The sequence below is a fragment of the Geotrypetes seraphini genome, chromosome 3 (genome assembly GCF_902459505.1).
Source record: "Geotrypetes seraphini chromosome 3, aGeoSer1.1, whole genome shotgun sequence".
In the NCBI taxonomy this organism is placed as follows: domain Eukaryota; kingdom Metazoa; phylum Chordata; class Amphibia; order Gymnophiona; family Dermophiidae; genus Geotrypetes; species Geotrypetes seraphini.
The window spans coordinates 126,323,593-126,342,460 of record NC_047086.1 but is presented as its reverse complement, the minus strand read 5'-3'; the positions used below and the strand labels follow the sequence as shown (position 1 = coordinate 126,342,460).

Below are 18,868 nucleotides of genomic sequence, written 5' to 3'. Positions count from 1 at the left end.
TGGAAATTGTAGTCCAAATTGACTGTCACTTCCGGTCCTTGGCCCCGATACCCTGGGGAAGAGGGAACTACAACTCCCAGAGTTTCACAGCAGCAGGTGGGAGCTTTGATGTTGATGTCAACATGGCGGTTGTCAGACAGACAAAGACAGTCAGTCTGATGTGATTGAGAAAGAGAAATTGAGGGACACTGAAAGGCAGGCGGTTTTACCCTCCTATACTCTTTACTTCCATCTTTCTTTTCCCACAACACAAAGATCTCGGGAATATTTTATTTTATTTCACTTCTGCAGCTATATGGTAAAGTGAAGAAGTAATCACTATTCAGAGGTAAGTGCCCCTTCATCTTTTAGACTCAAGTGGGTCTCTTTTTTGTGTTTTGCATTCGTTGCGGTCTGGAGTTTGAATAAATCCTCAAGGGAGGTGCTTTCTTACGTCTTTAACTTGAGATCTTGAAGTGCTGAGTCTGCGAATTTGATTTTGAGAAAGGAATTATTTTTTTTCTTTACGAGAAAGCACTAGGAAAGTGTCTTTAAAGAATTGTGCAATAACAATTTATTTTATGTGAAAAGTGCAAAGATATTCTGCTACATGCTCCGGTCTGTGTAGTGTCTAGATAACTCGGGACTAAGCGGAGGTGGGTATATATCTGGTGCGAAGTGTCTGCATGAGAAAGGGGTGATGTCTGTTTTATTTACCAGGCGTGAACGGGAGAGAGCAGAGAAGTCATTAAAGCAGAGACTGAACCCATGATGCGATTACAGTAACTCTTTCAGCGGGGTTTATTAGGTGGAAGAAAATACTGTTAATAAGACTTAATTTCGAAAAAGGAAAGAATTAACAGATGAGTTTTTTCTTTAATATGTCTTTGTATTTTATTGAGAAAGGTATTCTTGTTCTGCAGTCATTATTAGGTCATTGCTGCGTTTTTCAAAGTGTACTTATCTTTTAGATGCACGCCATGCTTAGCACGGGGGTGTGCCCTCCCTTACTTTACTTACCGTATATTTCTTTCTTCCTTCCTTTATCTATATGAAGTGGGTGTAATTTAGGTGTCTAGGACAAAAATCCAAGTTACTTTAATGTTTTTTGGTTTGGTACTTTGGATCAATAAAATATATTAACTGTCCAGTTTTAATATGTTGGTGGCATTTGAGGCTGAGATAATTATTATCCTTTTGCTTTTTGGTAAGGATGAAACGTTTTATTAAACTTTTTCTGATTAAAATCGGATTTTTAAGTCATGGGAGCTGTAAGTGAAAACTATCATTTCTGTCAGTTGTGGAATTTAACAAAACAGCAGATAATGAGTCTGTCTTAATAGTCAACCATCTGACATTGCTGTTTACCTTGAGTAATTTGGTATAAATGCTGTAAATGTAAATTCTGCTTTGAAGAAATAGCTTTCATATTTTAATTATTTTTGGGATGAACAACTCTGGGAACTGTATGTAGTCTATGTTTCAGGTCACTGGAATCAGCAACTAGTGACTAGAACCATTTGAAAATACCCTTGAATATTATAATGAAGTGACCATACCAATTACAGTACTTTAAAAAGTTGTCCTGAAGCTGTGTAATTATAAAAGTCTCATTACCTTAGTCAGGAAGACACTTTTCTGAAAGAATGATTGTTTTCCACCATAGAAAGATAGATGGACCAGGCTAAAGAGCTGTGATACATAATATGCTTTATTCCAGTTTCAGCAAAGATGTTCAGTAACAGTAAATCAGCCTAAATAGAGATGGTGAGTGACACAGTTAAGACAAATAAAAGGGAATAGAAATTTATCTGGAAAGCAATATTTTGGGAATTTCTGCGCTATGGTATTATAGTCTTGGAGAGCAGCAAAACAGTTCTGCATGGACAGCACATACTACTGAATCAGGATAGAAAAGGGTGTTCCCTGAAGTGTATGTAAAATACTCATGCTTTATGCCTGTCTGTCTCCTATCTTTCTTGTAAAGAGATAGTTTGTCACATTTACAGCTGCAAAGGGACATTTGCAACCAAGAAGAAACAACCCTTTCACCCCTTGGTTTCAGTCCATGATAGACCTTTTCCTAGGAGGCAGCACTACTGAATGATAGGGAGTAAAGGGAGAAGGTAGGGGTTAATGCTAAAGAGGGGAAATTGTAGGGGGATCTAATAAAGTCAGGAGTCAAAATTGCAGAGCTTTGTTAGGAATGACAGGGCTTGTGCTGGTTGGAATCTCCAACTCAAATGCTAATGTTAATGTAGTGCTGTATTCGAGTTTTCAGGACCATACGTATCCCACTTAAGATATACATTCTGGTTAATTAAAATGAAACAAATGTTAGATATTAGTGGAGGCATCTGTTCAAGAATGTGGATGTATAGCAGTAGATTCAGCAAAATAATAATTCAAATGATTTTTTAATTGTGTTTGTATGTATATACAGTATATGTATATATTGTAATTGATGAATTTTAAAACTTTCATTCTTTAAAAAAAAAAAAAGTTAGCATCTTTACAACAGTTCTATAAACTCTTCTGTGTTAAGTGACATTTTTTCACTCCCAGCCATGTAAAAATAGCATACATTGGACACAATATACTACAGAAATGGTTGAATTAGCAGAAATGTGAAACTTGTGATCAATATATGATTAATCTATAGGGACATATTTGGGGAGGGGGGAAGCGCCTCACTGGCAAGCGAGAATATTGTCATCTCATAGGAAACCCAAAGACTGTTACAGTACACAAAAGTAGTTGAAAATCAATTACTTACTACTGGGACAGCTGCAGACTTGGACTGGTAAATATCTTTTGTGTGGCCTTTCTGCTAAATGTGGTGCATGTACAGATAACAGTCAAACTGAAAATCTGCTGTATTTTGAACTTGATATGTGTATTAATCAGGGTGGGATTTTTTTTTTTTCCCTGAGTAAGATTGTGGTTATGCAGTAAGATCAGAAAGCTTTTTATAGCAGTCATTGTTACAAGTGGTGAGGATCTACTGTGATAAAGGGCAGTGCTCTGGGTTTGGAAAGCAGTTACTAATCAGGAGGAATTACAACAAGCCTTTCTTGATGCAAATGATATCTAGCGTTGCAGACCATGGTGCACAGCAAAACACTAATTTTCCCAGTATGGTTAAACTTCTGCTTTGTAGCAGATCTCCATCAGCACTGCTGTATTTGCTAAGCTCCACAGAAGCTGCTGGGATAAATAGATGGCTGTGTTGTAAAAGTCTGCAGTCACTAGATCTGTGAACCTCTTTTGTAGGCCACTTTTATAGACTGAATCTTATTCTTGCATCTATAACCATCAAAGAAATCAGGCCTCGGCCTTCCTTTATAATGTAAAATGCTGCCACCTGAGTGCACAGTCTGTTTTGCCGGAATAACTAATCCAGAAGTTTAACTACCTCCCTTGGTGAGATGAGTGGTGAATGCACATTAAATACTGTATTAAAAAGCTGACTTTGTCTTCCCATAGGCGGAGAAAGAAACCGTAGTGAATTAGGTCTTTATTGTAGAAATAACATAGGGTTGCCAGCTGGCATCAGATTTACCATACAGGAGTGATTTAGTCTTGGATTTACCCTAATGTATGCAGGGACCCGTAACCCAGATTTTCTAATTGCATTCACTAAGAAAAGCAATGCTTCCAGTCCTGAATTTACCCCATTGCACCTATGGAGTTGATCACCCCTGCCAGGCAGATCTGCAGCCATATGGCAACCCTAGAAAGATGATATTGGTATGCATCTGCCACTTTCCTAGAGGGTAAAAGCAGGATAAAACCACTCCACCCAGCCTGCAACAGGATCAGGCACATAAGAAACAGTATCAACTTATTGTATTTCAAATTGTCTGGAAACTGTGCTTTTGTAACTTAAAATATATATGAAGGAGCTAGTAACAGATGCTATCAGTGTGGATAGTGCAACACAAGAGAGAGCATGCTATTAAAAGTTCCTTTCCCAAAGAGCTGACAATCCAGGTGAGTAGTGGGGAAAGTAAGTGCCATGTGAAGTCACTTAGTGAGTGGTGGTGCAGGTGAGTTTTGAATCAGAATCTAGAGTCCTATCTCTAAATACCAGTCACTAGCTTCAGTTTCTTTTATTTTAGGACAGCAGCTGTCCAGAATTTGCCCCAATATGTTTCATCTGTGTGGCCAATTGTATGGGGGGTAATTTTCAAAATGCTGCAGCAAAAAAAATCTAATCGAAAAAGTATAAACAATCCTCATAAAACACAGACGAATACTGAAAAACCTATAAGCCCATGACCCAGTGTCTCTAGTGCTGATATCAGCCCACTGGCTGCCCATAACCAAACACTGCATTTTCAAAGCCCTAGTGTTGGCATATGTAAACCCCTCTACAACATGACACCCAAATACTTCTCAAACAAACTTCCTCTCTACACCCTAAAGAGAATGCTACGATCCCAGGATGAAATACGCCTACATATACCATCAGAACGCTCTCTCCAACTCCAGACAGCCTGGAAATGATCCTATTCCCATTTCTTACCAAATCTCTGGAACAGCCTACCTCCTCATATTAGACCCCTTAAAGGACTTCTTAATTTAAAAAAAGCTGTAAAAGCCTACCTTTTTACCTAGTCACTCCCTCAACCCTTCTCCAGCATCTGTAAGTAATCCTATATGAAGATATATTACAGCACACTGTTTGTAAACCCTATATTGTAACACTGACTATAATCTGTAACCCATTCTGAGATCTTTGGGGAGGACGGGATATCAATCTAAATAAATAGTAGTGTCTGTGACAGGGCTGGGAAAATACAAGTTTATGTTTCTAAAATGACAAAGGTAAAAGTGTATGTGACAGTTTTCGACCTATGGAACATAGCAACATTTTTTTTCTAAAATGGTTGTTTATATCACCTGCACTCAGTGCACAAACTATCCTCTCACAGACTTCCTCACCACCCCCATTAACTCTCAGAAACATAATACATGCAGGACACCCACAAAACACAGATGCAGTAGAATCTCAGCTATCTGGCACCCACGGGGATTGGTGCATACCGGATAACTGTTTTTCTGGTTAATTGAGAGTGTGTTAGAAACCTTGTCTAACACACTCTCAGTGCCCCCCATCTTCCCTCCCACCCCAAAGCACCAGCTTGGCAGTGGTCCTGAGCCGCAAAGCCCTCCTCCTTCCCTTCCTCAAGCCCTGAAGTGGCAGAAGCAGGCGGCATCTTGAGCTGTAAACCTCTTCGCTCCCTCCCTCTCTTCTTTACCTGAAGAGCAGCCGGTCAGCAGGAGACCACGCTAGACCATCGCCACTTAACAAAGGTACCGGGGGGGGGGGGGGAGGGCGCGGTGTATTCAGTCCATAAAATGCACCCCGACTTTTCCACCCCCTTTTTGGGGGTGGAAAAAGTGCGTTTTATGGTCTGAAAAATACAGTATTTTTTTATTTTGACGCTGGAGTCAGTACATGTTTACTGATTCCATCCAAAATTGCTTCCAACTACACAGTCATACTTCTCTTTAAAAAAACAAAGAAAAATCAAATTTCTATTCATGTGTAGGCAATATGAGGGTCATTTCATAAATAATGCACACTATTGTTTTAATTTACATGCTTTATTTTTATTTTTTCAAGTATTTCTTTACAATCCTTCAATATAGCCTCCCTGCTTTGCAATGACTGAGTCCCAATGTCTGGGAAGCTTCATTATTCCATCCAAGACAGTTTTTGTTCAGTTGCCGAATGGCTCGGGTAATGGCAAAAGAAAGCTCTTCCAGAGATGCAAAACAATGTCCACGCATAGGTTGTTTCAACTTTGGAAAAAGGTTGAAGTCTGGTGGATTAATGTCTGGACTGTAGGGAGCATGTGGTAACACCTCCCAGCCGTATTCGTGTAGTTTTTCAATGATGACATTCCCTATGTGCGGGTGAGCGTTGTCATGAAGAATGAGTGGCCCAGCCAAGAGCAACTGAGGTCAGGTATTGTGCATTTTTTGCAAAAAATCATGATAATACACTGTTGTGACACTTCTTCCATATGGAACTTTGTCTGTGATGATGATGCCTTCATGATCATAAGCAAAAATCATCATTTGTTTGATTTTTGATTGAGCTCTTCAAAAAATTTTTGGTCGGGGAATATGGAACTCTCCACTCGTAGGACTGTGATTTCAGCTCAGGCTCAAAGTCTCGGACCTATGTTTCATCAATAGCAACAATGCGATTCAAGAATGCCTGACCTTCAACATCAAATCTTTGTTTCAGCATGGTTGTATTGTCCAGGCGTCTCTGCTGCTGTTCAGCAGTCAAGAAGCGGGGGACCCATCGCACAGAAATTGTTCTCTTTTATAAATCATTTGTCAGAATTCGGTATACTGATGGCGGTGGAATCCCTGTGGTTTCAGAAAGTTCCTTGCATGTTGCATGACGGTCTTGTTCAAGAGCATCAGCCATGAATTTCACACATTGCTCATCGGTTGTTGATTCGGCCTTCCTGGTCTTGCATCATCATCTATGCTCACATGACCGCTCTGAAAACGGGTTGCCCACCGAGAAACTGTACTACGGTCCACTGTTAACTCACCATAAACTTCACGTAACGCACTGTGGATTTCTGTCGGGTTTTTGCCACATAGAGTTTCATTCTTAATGTACGACCTCTGATCATCAACAGACACAGTATCCGAGACACCTGCAGCCTCCTTTTCCCACATCTGTCACAGCCACACTATGTACACTACAGAGCTCCTAAGCACACGACCTGCTGCTTTAAGCACTGAAGTGAAAGTGAAACAAGGTTTATTGCAATTGCATCATCCACTCCCCAATATTGCCAATCTGTGCATTATTTATGAAATGACCCTCGTATATGCAATCACAGATGATACAGATCATGGATACAGCTAGATTTACATCTATTTGTTTATAAATATCGCTTCCCAGCTTCTTTTTGGCTACAGTCCAGCGCAGGGTCTAAGCCTGAGCTAAGCAGAGTCCTTTCTTAGGCCCAAATGCTCAAAAGCTTGCCGCACAAATAAAACTGGTTGTAGCCAGTCTTACTTGCAAGTTAGCTCAGCCTCCGTTCACAAAAGGGTTCTCGGGGGGGAGGAGGGGGGAAGGGGTGCGGCTTTTACCAATTGTGATAGCAGCCACTGAGAGTCCTATGCAAATTGCAAGGAGTTTGTTAGTATTAAAATGAGCACTCCGTGTAATGCACAACAAGGAGCATCCACCTCTTACTGTGCAAATTTTTCCGGCAGGTCTGGAAATGTCAGTGACTTCCCAGGTAGGAGAGGTTTGCTCTCATTTGAGCAGTTTGCATGTATGTTGTGTGTCCTGTGCCTAACAGCCGCGTCTAAAAACCAAGATGTAACTTAAAAAAAAAAATCTTCTGAACTTGCCATAGCAAAAGAGGTTTCAGCTGTAGCTGGTAAGTTGCGGGTTTTTTTGTCCTTGTTGCTGCTTACATGAGCTTCACGATCACAGCCCTGCACAGTACTGTGCCTATGCACAAGAGCTGTACCTAAAGCTCAGCTCTTGTGCACAGACACCAGGCACAGTTCCTCCCCCTTTCACTAAGGTACTCAGCATGAATAGTGTGCATATAATTTGCATGCTATTTGTGATTAGCAGTGCCCAGAAAATGAAACTCTCTCCCAACCTGAAGCTAGATGCACTAAAATCTCCGATTGTCGCTAAACCGGTTTGACTGGTTTAGCTACCAATCATATTTTCCGACCCGATGCACAAAAGGACTCACTATGTGTTGTGCAAAGTAGCTGACTGATCAATGCTCTAACATTGCTTCGCCAAGCACAAAAAATAGCGATCACTTGGACCGACCCCAAAAAACTGACAGGTCTAGCTAGACCTCCTGCCTCAGCAACCCAACTGTGCATCCGGGCCACTTGGATCCCCCAATGTTCCTCCCGACACCTCACATCCTACATGAAGAATCTCCCCTCCCACCACCCCCACCAACAAGACCCCAAAAGACAGCCCTAGTGGTCTGGTGGGCTGGGGGGTCAGCTCAGAAACCCCTCCCCAAACCTTGTTGTAGAAGCCAGCAAGAGGGATGCCCACTCCCTCTTGCCAGCAGACTCGACTCTTCAAAATGGCAGGCTTCCCCGTTTCCGGTGCATCCTGGAATGTACCAGGGAGGAGACTAAGGCCCTGATTAGCCTGGATATCTTAAAACCCTCCAATGGGAGGGGCCTTAGGTACCCAGGTCAGTCAGAGTCTTAGGTCCCTCCCTGGTGCATCCCAGGATGGAAGGGGAAGGCCCTCCATTTTGAAGAGGCAGGCCTGTTGGCAAGAGTAAGTAGGCATCCCTTTTGCCAGCTTCTACAATGAGATATGGGGGTGGGGCTGGGAGGGTGCTTAAGCTGGGGGGTTCTGAGATGACACCCCCAGTCAACCAGGGCTGTCTTTTGGGGTCTTGTTGGTGGGGTGGTGGGAGGGGAGAATCTTTGTGTAGGGTGGGAGGGGATTCAAGTGGCCCGGATGCACAACTAGGTTGCTGAGGCAGATGGAAACCCTCTTGTATCTGTAGGTGCATCACTGTTGCGGGGGCAGCGTTCATCATCAGGGGTTAACGGATGGTATTGGTGACCTGTGGTTGTCATGGGGGGATGCAGCAGCTGTCAGGAGGAGGGGGCTGGTACAACTTTTTTTTTTTTTTTTTTTAATGGGGACAGTTATTGTGCGTGGTTAACTCTATGCAAAGCATCTGTGCCCATAAAAAAAAAAAAGAAGAGAAAAACGGTTATCCCAGGACAAGCAGGCAGCATATTCTTAACGTATGGGTGACGTCACCGACGGAGCCCCGGTACGGACCTTTTTAACTAGAAAGTTCTAGTTGGCCGCACCGCGCATGCGCGAGTGCCTTCCCGCCCGACGGAGGAGTGTGTGGTCCCCAGTTTCTTCGTTTCCGCGGAGCGAAGAAGTCGCATGTTTTTCAACGGCCGTTGAAATCATTAGTTTGACTTCCCGCTCGCGTATTTTTTCGATTTTCTCCTATTTTTTTTCCTTCGGATTCCTTTAAATTCCCTTTCAAAAAAATAAAAAAAAACTCGTCGAGTTTTCATTGTTTTTTCGAGCCGGCCCCGGCGGGGCCTGTTGTCACCATACAGGCCTCCGGCTTTGATTTTGCGGAGGCCGTGTTTCCCTTCATGCCCCCTCAACCGGGTTTTAAGAAGTGCCAGCGGTGTGCACGCCCGATCTCTCTCACAGACCCGCACAATTGGTGCCTCCAGTGCCTGGGTCCAGAGCATCGGGCTGACACCTGCACCCGCTGTGCTACGCTTAAAAAGCGCACTTTGAAAAGTAGGCAGATCCAGCAAAATATTTTGTTTGGTACCGGATCTGCCATGGAACCTGCCGCGACGTCGACGGCACCCCAAAAGTTGGCACCGACGACGTCGACACCACCGGACCCTTCCTCGGGGTCGTTGGGCCCAGGTAAGCCGTCTAAGAAGCCTTCCACTTCCCTCGAGCGCCCTCCTACCACGGTTGCGACACCGGCCATTCCGGCGCCGCACCGGCCCCGAAAACGCTCCGCTCCGATCTCGGTGAGTGCCTCATCATCGACCTCCTCATCGCCGGAGCGTAGAGCGGCACCTATGGTACCGAAGAAGAAAAAAGCGGTACTGGTGCCTCCCCTGGATGACCGCATCGCAGCCATACTTCAAACACAGTTACAGGAGCAGCTGCAACAACAACTCCAACAACTGTTGCCAGCGTTGCTGGCACCGCACCTTCCGGTACAGGACCGGTCCGAGCCTCGCACTGTCCCATCGGTGTCGACCCCCTCGGTACCGACTAATACCTCCATGCCGGTGCTCTTGGCCGAAACACCTACGGTGCATACCCGTGCTACTGCCGACCCTGTCCGGTCCCAGGAATGACATCGGTCTTCCTCACCCGGTACCGCCTCGGTGCGCTCAGGCAAATCTCTCTCAAAGACCCGCCATGCCGAGCCCTCCACGCCGATGTCCAAACGTACGCACCCCGACGTTAGGGACCTAGACTTGTGGGAAGACTCCCCTCACGGTACCGAAGAGGACACTTCGTCAACCGACAAAGAACCCTCCATGACCGACACCGCCTCCAAACCAGAGCAATCCTCTTTCTCTAAATTCCTTAGGGAAATGTCAGCAGCTCTTAGAGTCCGACTCTAAAAAGTCTCAGGCTTTCCTCGATGCCCTAGACTTTGAGCAACCTCCCAAGGAATTTCTAAAGTTGCCCGTCCACGACATCTTACGGGAAACTTTCTATAAGAACTGGGAGACTCCCCTCACTGTTCCCGGAGCCCCTCGTAAATTGGATAGCTTGTACCGGGTTATCCCAATCCCAGGGTTTGACAAACCTCAATTGCCCCACGAGTCCCTCCTGGTGGAATCTACTTTGAAAAAATCTCAGGGTTCCAGTATATGCCTCCACCCCTCCTGGCAGAGAGGGAAAAACCATGGATAAATTTGGTAAGTGCCTTTTCCAAAATTCCATGCTAGCCAATAGAGCCAACAACTACACCTTCCACTTCTCCTTCTACATGAAGCATCTGGTGCAACAGCTCTCCTCCTTACAGAAATATCTTCCTGAACGTAAGTTCCCTCTGTTCCAGCAACAAATTTCCAGCCTCCTCCAACTCAGAAAATTTATGGTTCGCTCCATCTACGACTCATTTGAGCTGACCTCTCGCGCCTCTGCCATGGCGGTGGCCATGCGCCGTTTGGCATGGCTGAGAGTCTCTGACCTAGACATTAACCACCAGGACCGCCTGGCTAACGCACCTTGTCTGGGCGATGAACTCTTCGGAGAGTCCCTGGACTCAACAACCCAGAAACTCTCAGCACATGAGACCAGGTGGGACACTCTGATCAAACCTAAAAAGAAGACTCCACCTGCTCGTCCCTACAGACAACAGTCTTCTTACCAGCGTAGGTTCTCGGCCAGACCTCTCAATCCGCCTCAACAACAGTCTCGCCGTCCTTGCCACCAACATCAGACTCAGGCTCGCCCACAGACTTAACCTGCCAAACCTCCTCCTTCATCTAAGCCGTCTCAACCCTTTTGACTCTTTTCTCCAGAGCATAGCCATTCTCCCACCATCGCTGCCTCTCCCTCAACCTATCGGAGGACGTCTTCAGTTTTTCCTCAGCCGTTGGGAGGTCATCACTTCAGACCAGTGGGTCCTCAACATCATTCGCCACGGCTACTCTCTCAACTTCCAGACTCTTCCACCAGACCATCCTCCCGTAGAGTCTGCTTCTCACTCCTCCCAAACCCCCCTCCTCCTGAGGGAGGTCCAATCCCTCCTTCTCCTCAATGCCATCGAAGAGGTACCTCCGGACCAAAGGGGTCAGGGATTCTACTCCCGCTACTTCCTGGTCCCCAAAAAAACAGGAGACCTTCGTCCCATCCTCGATCTCAGGGACCTCAACAAGTGTCTAGTCAAAGAGAAGTTCAGAATGCTCTCCCTAGCCACGCTTTACTCTCTTCTCTCCCACCACGACTGGCTATGCTCCCTAGACCTCAAGGAGGCCTACACTCACATTCCAATCCATCCGTCTTCACGTCGCTACCTACGGTTCCAGATACAGCACCATCACTATCAGTACAAAGTGCTACCCTTTGGCCTCGCATCATCGCCCAGAGTGTTCACCAAGTGCCTTATTGTGGTGGTGGCCTTCCTCAGGTCTCACGACCTTCAGGTGTTCCCCTACTTGGACGATTGGCTGGTGAAAGCACCTACGTCTCCGCTTGTACTTCAAGCCACTCATCACACCATCTCGTTCCTCCATCTCTTGGGTTTCGAGATCAACTACCCCAAGTCGCATCTGCTTCCCACACAGTGACTTCAGTTCATTGGAGCAGTTCTCGACACCACTCTAATGAGGGCATTTCTCCCCTCCGACCGCCATCGAACTCTGCTCCACCTCTGCCGTCAGGTGCTCCTTCATCACTCCATTCCAGCTCGGCAGATGATGATCCTCCTGGGCCACATGGCCTCGACGGTCCATGTACTTCCTCTGGCGCGACTCCACCTCAGGACACCTCAGTGGACTCTAGTCACAGACCACCGATCCTCTTTCTCATCCCATCTCTGTGACATCGTCTCTTCGGCAATCTCTTCAATGGTGGTTGAACTCCTCCAATCTTTCCAGGGGTCTACTCTTTCATCTACCCTCTCACTCCATGATCATAACCACAGATGCCTCCCCCTATGCATGGGGCGCTCACCTGGGAGATCTTCGCACCCAGGGACTCTGGACCCCTCAGGAGCGTCAACATCACATCAACTTCCTCGAACTCAGGGCCATGTTCTATGCTCTCAAGGCCTTCCAGCACCTTCTCTACCCTCAGGTTCTTCTCCTGTGCACAGACAACCAAGTCGCCATGTACTACATAAACAAGCAAGGCGGCACCGGATCTCCCCTCCTCTGTCAGGAGGCCATCCGCATCTGGACCTGGGCCTCGGCCCACAGTCTCTTCCTCAAGGCTGTCTATATCCAGGGCGAACAGAACTCCCTGGCCGACAATCTCAGCCGCATCCTTCTACCTCACGAGTGGACCCTGGATCCTCCCACACTCCACTCTATCTTTGCTCTCTGGGGCACTCTTCAGGTGGACCTCTTTGCAGCTCCTCACAACCATCAGCTGCCCCAGTTCTGTTCCAGACTCTTCTCTCCTCATCGTCTGGCCCCGGATGCATTCCTGCTCGACTGGACGGATCGGTTCCTCTATGCCTTTCCTCCCCTACCTCTGATGTTGCGGACGCTCTTCAAACTCTGCAGGGACAGAGCCACCATGATCCTCATTGCCCCTCAGTGGCCTCGCCAACACTGGTTCTCCCTCCTGCTTCAGCTCAACTTCAGGGAGCCCATTCCTCTTCCTGTGTTTCCTACTCTACTTACACAGCAGCATCAGTCTCTACTACATCCCAATCTGTCCTCGCTCCACCTGACAGCTTGGTTTCTCTCGGGCTGACCTCTCCAGAGAATCTGTCTCAGCCTGTCCGTCGTATTTTGGATGCTTCCAGGAAACCGGCCACCCTCCAATGTTACCATCAGAAGTGGACCTGGTTCTCCTCTTGGTGTCTCCTTCATCATCACAATCCCACCTCACTGGCGGTGGAAACTGTACTGGACTATTTGCTCTCTCTCTCCGATGCTGGCCTCAAGTCGACCTCAATCAGAGTCCACCTCAGTGCCATCACTGCGTTTCATGAGCCTATCCTCGGAAAACCTCTTACGGCTCATCCCCTGGTTTCCCGGTTCATGAGAGGCCTTCAAACCACCTCTGAAGCCTCCTCCAGTCGTCTGGGACCTGAATGTGGTTCTATCAGCCCTCATGAAACCTCCATTTGAGCCTCTTGCCCACAACTTCACTCAAATTTCTTACGTGGAAGATGCTTTTCCTCATTGCCATCACCTCTGCCAGGAGGGTTAGTGAGCTGCATGCACTGGTTGCCGACCCACCTTTCAGTTTTTCACCATGACAAGGTGTGTTCTGCGTACCCATCCTAATTTCTTGTCTAAGGTGGTCTCGGACTTCCACCTCAACCAGTCCATTGTATTGCCTGTTTTCTTCCCTAAGCCCCATTCCCATCCTGGGGAACAGGCGTTACACTCGCTGGATTGTAAGCGTGCCCTTGCATTACTTACCAGGGCTCACCGCTCATCTCCTCAGCTCTTTCTGACCTTCGATCCTACCCGTCTAGGTCGTCCTGTCTCTAAACGGACGCTTTCCCACTGGCTTGCTGCCTGCATTGTGTTCTGTATGCTCGGGCCGGTCTCTCACTGGAAGGTGCTGTCAGGGCCCCCAGGGTCAGAGCTATGGCTGCTTCTGTGGCTTTCCTCCGCTCCACACCTATCGAGGAAATCTGCAAGGCTGCCACTTGGTCCTCAGTTCACACGTTCACTACTCACTACTGTCTGGATGCCTTCTCCAGACGGGATGGACTCTTCGGCCAATCTGTGTTACAAAATTTATTTTCCTAATGGCCAACCATCCCTCCTCCCTCTCTGTTAGCTTGGAGGTCACCCATACGTTAAGAATATGCTGCCTGCTTGTCCTGGGATAAAGCATAGTTACTTACCGTAACAGGTGTTATCCAGGGACAGCAGGCAGATATTCTTACGTCCCACCCTCCTCCCCGGGTTGGCTTCTTAGCTGGCTTATCTTAACTGGGGACCACGCACTCCTCCGTCGGGCGGGAAGGCACTCGCGCATGCGCGGTGCGGCCAACTAGAACTTTCTAGTTAAAAAGGTCCGTACCGGGGCTCCGTCGGTGACGTCACCCATACGTTAAGAATATCTGCCTGCTGTCCCTGGATAACACCTGTAACGGTAAGTAACTGTGCTTTTCCTGCCCCCAAACAGCTGAGGCAGGAGGCTGCTTCGGGGCTTCCCCTGCCTCTCAGCTGTTTGGGCTTCCCCTGCCGGCTCTGTGCATGTGTGACAGTTGCTTTTTCAGCAACTGATGGGGTGGGATTATGGCCGACCTCCACAAAACTAATTTGCATGGAAAGTTCATTGTGCATCTGTTGCCATTTTAAAATCGCTCTATGAATTGGGCTAGAGCGACAGTTTTTAGTGCATCTAGCCCCTGGTGTTTTCCATTAGGTTGCTAGAGCTCTATGCACCTAGCCCTTAGCCTTTTGACTGACACTGAGGAAGGAATAGCACCAGTTCACCCAAACCCATTGAGGACATGAAATCGCTTGCAACCTTGCTAAAGGAGGAGTATATCTACCATGTAAAAACATCCTATTTAGGGAATTCTTTGCTGAATTCTTTGCTACAGGTCCTTGTTCTGCATTATCTAATATAAGTTGCCCATACCACAGAAAACAACTCTGAACTTTCCACTCTGAGCAGGTGACTTTATTATTTTTAACTAAAATAAGAACTTCATCATTCAAAGGAAAACAAAAGATAGTCTGGTTCCATATTCTTCTTTCCTTTATGCTTTGTTTATAATTAAATTAGACCTGGTGGTTTTTCAGTTATCAGATAAAATTTGGGGTCATGCCACATTGCTACAGTTCTGGTTAGATGCTGGTCCCATCACTTGTTGCTTGAGTCTTTAATATGCCGAGTGTCCTGAACTACCTACCAATATACCCTAGCATGTAACTCGCCCTGGATAAGGGTGGGCGATAAATAAACAAACAATATCCATTTCAGCTCTCAGTTCTACCTCCTCCCCACTTCCCCACCCCCCTCCAAAAATAGGCTATCCTTTCGGTAGGTCCTCTTTATCAGCTGCCTGGATCTTGTGGAGTTTAGAGGTGAGAGATAAGACTGACCCTCCCTCTGTCTTTGAAAATAATTCTGCCTCAAGCTTCTGTGTCTGCTATTAATATTTACTAAATTCTTTGTAGCAGATCCTCTTGCTGAGATGTGGGCCTTTCGCTCTATTTTACAAGGTTTGCTTCCTTAGCAGGGCTCATCAATGATGCTCTGTTATGATGCAGGGCACTAAGGCTTTAGTGGTTGTATTTTATAGCTTCATGCTTTGTGTGTGGTTCAGTAATCGCTGTGTTATTGTCCTATTCCATTATAGAATACAACTCTAGAAATCAATTCAGCCTCCTCCCCAGTGGGATGCTAATAGTGGGTCAAACTGGTATGCTGTGATAATAGTGCAGGGAGTGGGTTAGTTGTCCTAAAAGTGCTGCTCACCCTCTCCTGGAGGCACACCAAGTCAGTCAGGTTTTCCGGATTGCCACAAAGCATATGCATAACTTGCAGTTGCATATATTGGCGACCCAAAGTATAGTATGATACTTTGCGTGTCTTAAGAGCCCCTTTTTAATTCTCCCCCTTTACAAAACCGTAGCACGGTTTTTAGCGCCAGCTGCGGCGGTAACAGCTCCGATGCTTATAGAATTCCTATGAGTGTCGGAGCTGTTACCACCATGGATGGCGCTAAAAACTGCGCTACAGTTTTGTAAAATAGGGGAGGGTGTCATCAACAAATTTAGGGTTCCTTTTACAAAGCCACGGTAGTAAGTCCTGGTGCAGCAAATGTGACAGTCCATAGGAATTGAATTTGGCACGCAGGAATCACTACTGTGGCTTTGTAAAAGGGACCCTTAATTACTTCACTAATATTTATAAACTAGTATTTTAGTATTAACAGGTGCTAGAATATATGTCTGTGTGTCTTTATTTCTGTCTCTCTCTCCCTGGCCCCCTTTGTCTGTCTGTCTGTCTTTCTGTGTCTCCCCCCTGTGTCTTTCTTCTTTTCTTTCTATCTGTCTCTCTCCCTGCCTCCTATGCAGCAGCATTTCTCTCCCACCACTTCCCTGTGCAGCAGCCACACCACTTCCCTCCCACACCACTTCCCTCCCCCCACACCACTTCTCCCCCCACACCACTTCTCTGTGCAGCAGTAGCGTTTCCCCTACCCCCCTTTCCCTTCCCGCGGTCTGGCTGGCTCCCTTAGTCCCTTACCACCCCCCCCCCTTCCCTTCCCGCGGTCCCGACAAACCTTCCGATTCCAACAGCGTCTGCAGCACTCTACACATGCTGTTTTGGGGCCTTCTACTGCCCAGCAAATCAGGGCAGTAGAAGGCCCCGAAGCAGCGTGTGTAGAGTGCTGCAGACGCTGCTTGAATCGGAAGGTTTCAGGACCCGCAGTCCTTGCCGGACCCGAAGCGAGCTCTGGGGGTTTTTGGATTTTTTACGCGGGCCCAGCCGGAGCAGGAGGAGAAGCCTGGGAGCCAGGAATTAAAGTCCGTTGGGGGAGGGGAGGAGAGCAGCTCCTCTCCCTTCCAGCTCCGGTCTGGCCCCTGCTGACGTCGCCCTGGCCATTTCACACCCCGAAGCCGCGGGAGACGCAGCGCTGTACGGCCTCTTCTTTCTGCTGCCGTGAGCGTGGGCTGCGCGCATGCGCACTCCTACCTGCGGGTCCCTATAGCGCACGGAAAACGGGAGCACGCAGGTGGGAGTGCGCATGCTCGCTTAGGGCTTTATTATATTAGATAATTTTGAGATGGGAAAATACCACTTTTAAGCAACAATCTTGTTTCTTGGCCATTTGGTCCCCATAAATTCAGACATTGCATCCAAAAGCTTGTAGTTTTATTCTTAATCAACTGGGAGAACTGCTGTCACCATCTGTAAAACGTGTGTCCCCAAATGGTTAAGTGGAATTATAGCCCCTTGTGTGTTTTTTCTTTATGATTGTCATGGTAAGGGGGAGTGTTGGGAGGGTAGTAGTTGGAAAAATGTGAAGTTATGCTTCTTTATTTATTTATTCATTCAATTTTCTATACCGTTCTCCCAGGAGAGCTCAGAACGGTTTACATGAGTTTATTCAGGTACTCAAGCATTTTTCCCTGTCTCTCCCAGTGGGCTCACAATCTATCTAATGTACCTGGAACAATGGGGGGATTAAGTGACTTGCCCAGGGTCACAAGGAGCAGCGTAGGTTTGAACCCACAACCTCAGGGTGCTGAGGCTATAGCTTTAACCACTGCACCACACATGATTAGGTTCCCGAAGAGCTAAAAGAATCAAAAACCTTCAGTTTATGAGAGCTTTCTTGATGTCCCCATTAAAAATTTGTTTAAACATAATAAATAAGTTAAAAATCAGCGGTCCCAGCATAGACTCTTGGGGAATTTCACTTTTCATTGTGGACAATATTCTCAATGTCTTCATAGTAGACCTTCTTAGAATACGATTACACCGTGATCTCAAGCTCTTTAATTTCAACACACCCTGAAGCATAGATGTCAACATTTCAAAATGATTGGAGGTGCCAAACATAAATATAAATTATACCTTTCCCTGGATACATACGGTGGAGGAGCTCCCTCAGTACAGTGGGTGTTCAGCATCCACTAGCACCCACAGAGCTGGCTCCTATGGCCATAAGTATATACTTCTTGTGCATGAACAAATTGGGAATCTGATGGATGTTAAATTGGAAAATGCCAGCTGGAGGATAGATTAGAAGTAAAGGTGTACCAAGCACATATTATAGTTAGCTCATATTATAGGAGCTAACTCATGGAGAGAAAGCAGTGGGTCTGCTACCAACAAATGAAAACAGTATCAATGAAGTTATGGTAGGGGGCAGCTCTGAGCTTGGGAGCGAGTCAGAACGAAATAATATTGAAAGATCCTACATTTCAGACAGGTCAGAAAATAATGCTGGCTTTTATAAAGCTGTGGTAGAGGTTTTACCATGAGTCTGCAAAATAAATGCTCTGTGAGCATCAGAGCATTTATCTTGCTGGCACACTGTAGAAACCCTAAATGACATACCTACCTACTCTGCCTAATGATGCCATCTACTATTCCTTCCTCTCCCTTAGAGATCCAATGTACTTGTCCCAAGCTTTCTTGAATTCAGATTCAATTTTTTATCTCCACCAGCTCCACTGGGAGGCTGTTCCACACAATCACCACCTCACTCTTTCCATTAAAAAGTATTTTCTGAGATTACTTCTGAATCCGTCAACTTCAGCCTATGCCCCTTCATTCTAGAGTTTTCTTTCATTTGAAAGAGACTCACCTCATGCACATTTATGGCATTTAGCTATTTAAGTGTTTGTATCATATCTTCCTTCTCCCGCCTTTCCTCCAAAGCATACATATTGAGATCTTTGAGTCTGTCCCTGTATGCCTTATGACATAGACCAACACAAAGGACGAAAACTGTAGAATCGATAATCTTGATGCAATAGTTTATTAAAAAGTCTTCACAATAAAGTGATGCGGGTCGATAAAACAGTCCATATAATACACAGTTAAAGTGTTGTGGTATGGACCCAACACGGTCTGTGTTTAGGTCATAAAGACCTTCTTCTGGGGTCCTATAGGAGTATATGGGCATAAGAATATGCATATGAGAAATGAGGAGAAGTTAATATA

At 46.1% G+C, this 18,868-nt stretch overlaps 1 protein-coding gene across 13 annotated transcripts in view; it reads left to right on the top strand.

Annotated features, from left to right (window-relative positions):
- The first annotated feature begins 62 nt into the window (after positions 1 to 62).
- The window catches only part of HMBOX1 (homeobox containing 1), a 425,772-nt gene continuing 406,966 nt past the window's right edge, over positions 63 to 18,868 (top strand). For 10 of the 13 annotated variants that reach the window (XM_033938859.1, XM_033938852.1, XM_033938851.1 and 7 more), the window contains exon 1: positions 104 to 328. The gene's annotated coding sequence lies outside the window, so the exon portion shown is untranslated. The other 3 variants (XM_033938850.1, XM_033938848.1, XM_033938849.1) reach the window with 3 other exon arrangements.